Below are 3,103 nucleotides of genomic sequence, written 5' to 3' on the forward strand. Positions count from 1 at the left end.
GTCTCATTCTGTCACCCAAGCATGTACACTGGCATGATCTCGGCTCACTGCAACCTCCTCCTCCCGGGTTCAAGCAATTCTCCTGCCTCAGCCTCCTGAGTAGCTGGGATTACAGGCGTGCGCCACCTCGCCCGGCAAATTTTTGTATTTTTGGTAGAGATGGGGTTTTCACCATGTTGGCCAGGCTGGTCTCAAACTCCTGACCTCAGATGATCCACCCACTTTGGCCTCCCAAAGTGGATTACAGGTGTGAGCCACTGTGCCCAGCCTTAATTTTTATATTTTTAGTAGAGACAAGGTTTCACCAATTTGGCCAGGCTAGTCTGAAACTCTTGGCCTCAAGCAATCCTCCCAAATTGCTGGGATTAAAGCCATGAGCCACCATACCTGGCCCTGCCCCCTTTAACTACTGCCCAGCATTCCAGTCTGAATGGAGAGAATTAATTACAGTTCCCTAGAGATTACTCCACAAGGCTCAAATTGCCCTGCCATCTCGCTACTACTGTTGGTAAGAACAACTAACAAATCCCACTTCTGGTCCCCCAGGGAACATGCACCCTTTCTCCACCTCTGGGTCTGCTTGAGGCCATGCTGTTGTATCTGGAGAGCTGAGGGGCAAGCTGAGGGATAATTGCAGTTACCACCCCCACCACATTCCCCGCCACAGCCTTTCTTAAGGAGCCCAGTGTCTTGCCTTCCCGTGGCCACTGTGTCCTAAAAGGGAGGGTCAGAAAGTGGCAAGGGGCTGGACTCACACCCCACTCTCCTGTGTCAGCTGCTGCGTGTCTGAGCTAGCCTGCCTGGTTCCGAGAGCTCCCAAAGGCTTGCAAGAGAGAGAGTTGGGTACTGTGAGAATTAGCCCCAGAAGACCGTGTTCAAGAAAAGATAAACCATTCGTTCCTGAGGAAAGGGATCCTATTTTATTTATCTTTGAGAATTCAGCACCTGGCCCTTGTTAGATACATGAAAAAATCAGTGAAATTTGTTTTTAAAGGGCGGAATGCCTAAACGTTGGTTAGAAACAAGCCATAAATCTGACCAGGTTCCTGCATGTCAACGTGTCGCCAGTTTTCCGGGAACAGGATGATACCTCTGTCACAGAAACGATCAAATCCTCTAGGTCCAACTCATAAATCCAAGGGTGTGATGGCTAAACAACCAACATCTGATTTCTGAGAACTGACCTTGGACTGTTCAGAAGGTCTGAGAATTTCATCCTCTACCTCCCAACCCCTCACATGATTCATACCTAGGAATAAAACAAGGCGGATTTCAGACTGGATTAAGAAAATCTCTAACATCTTATCCAGCCTCTGACAAGTTACCAGGACATTGCACAAAAAGCAGAAACATACAGAGAGCAAGCCCAGCTCCTAAATCACTTTCTCTCAGCATCAGCACATCAGCAGCCACTGATCCACATTCTGACCCACACACATGCACCAGACACATGCAATACACTCATAAAGCTTCACCTTAAACTCTTAAGTAGCAGTGACATACAAGACATTATCACAGCACTCAGAGTCTCACATGTGTTACAGGAGCTCCCCAGACAATACTTACCAAACTGTAAGAATATAACTCCACCCACCCTTCACCATATCTGTATGAATACTGGGAGCTGGAGCATGCACATGTGTCTCTCTGTGCCCTGGATCTGTCAGGTTCTATGGAAAAGGGGAAATATGAAACAGAGACCCTGACGGCTATGAAAAGAATTTCCTGCTATTTGCTTCAAAGACCCATAGGCAGGAAACAGGAAATCTATCAAAACAATTATAGCCTACTCTAGAAACTGAATATTAGAGAGGCAGGCAGAACAGGGAGGGAAGTCATGTCATTACCAGAACATATGAGAAGTCTGTGCAATGGCAGGGAAGCTACCAACTGGACCTCCTTCCCCAGAGCCAAGGGAAGCTCCTGCCTCCAGAGACTCTCCTCACTACACCCACAGTGGGCCTCTTCAGCCCACAGAAACACAGAGCTATTTAAGAAGAGATGCAAATAAAGCTCACAACTTGTTCTTTTCGGGGGAGGGAGGCACATGTGACAGAAAAAGCAGCATTCGGGGCTCTGCCACACCTGCTGCAACCTACCACTGCTAATCATAAAATCAGAACTTGAGAACACAAAAGATGATCTCACTCAAATCCAACAGTTTACAGATAAGAAAACTCCCGTCCAGAGTGAGCGAGTGACTTTCTCATGGTAACAAAGAAAGTTGGTAGCTTAGCTGACACAGAACAAGGCCTCCTCACTCCCAGCCCAGAGCCTTTCCCTCACTTCTGGATCTTCCTGAAGCCAGACTGTGTGAACTTCCCCAAAACTGAGCTGCATAAAACTCTCTGATGTCCTCACCCAAGGCAGTGGGTATAACTGGATTGGTCCTCCAAACTTCCTAGTGGATGAGGTAGAAGCAGAAAGATTAATACTTCCTCCTGTTTGTCTGTCTTGCTCAGCTCAGGGCCCTAGGGCAGTCACAAAAGATGAGGACACGTGAAGACTGCAGCTGCAGGTAACAGGATCCCCGTTTCACATCCCAGGCTGCAATTCCACTGTCCCCCATCCACTGCTCTCAGCAGTCCCCACTCTTGAGCAGATTGAGGTGAAGCAGCTAAACTTCATGCCACTCCACCTCCATGGCAGAGCATGGCAGGCCCGAGAGAAGTCACAACTACAACTGCTCCCCTCCCAGTGCTCATCGCCCAACTGAGCACCAAACCACATGGAGGTCCTCAGCTGGGAAGTTCCCCCACAGGACAGAGAGAGAAGTGAAACCCATCTCAGGGGAGAAAAACAAATGAAAGGCAAATGTAAGAGGTGCTGCCTCACAGTGCCTCCTCTAGCATAAAGGCAAGTGCAATTGTATCCACTCTTGGTCCTCCCACCCCACCCCTCCAAGCGCCCAGAAAAAGAAAGAGAGCATGGACCACATTATTGTTTTGGGTTTTGTTTGTTTGAAACGAAGTCTCGCTCTTGTGCCCAGGCTGGAGTGCAGTGGCGTGATCTTGGCTCACTGCTACCTCCACCCCCTGGGTTCAAGCAATTCTCCTGCCTCAGCCTCCCTAGTAGGTGGGATTACAGGTATGCACTACCAAAG

The 3,103-nt window shown here is 48.7% G+C and overlaps 1 long non-coding RNA gene across 2 annotated transcripts; it reads right to left on the minus strand.

Moving 5' to 3' along the window:
• Positions 1-918: 918 nt before the first annotated feature.
• On the minus strand, positions 919-2,700 carry LOC115892109. 2 transcript variants are annotated; one of them, XR_004051996.1, is made up of 3 exons: positions 2,362-2,700; positions 1,567-1,670; positions 919-1,249 (listed from the first exon to the last, which is right to left on the minus strand). It is a non-coding gene; the product is annotated as an uncharacterized LOC115892109 (long non-coding RNA). The 2 variants fall into 2 exon arrangements; XR_004051997.1 differs by lacking the exon at positions 2,362-2,700 and adding an exon at positions 1,848-1,947.
• Positions 2,701-3,103: the final 403 nt, after the last annotated feature.

The sequence above is a fragment of the Rhinopithecus roxellana genome, chromosome 12 (genome assembly GCF_007565055.1).
Source record: "Rhinopithecus roxellana isolate Shanxi Qingling chromosome 12, ASM756505v1, whole genome shotgun sequence".
Taxonomy (NCBI): Eukaryota; Metazoa; Chordata; class Mammalia; order Primates; family Cercopithecidae; genus Rhinopithecus; species Rhinopithecus roxellana.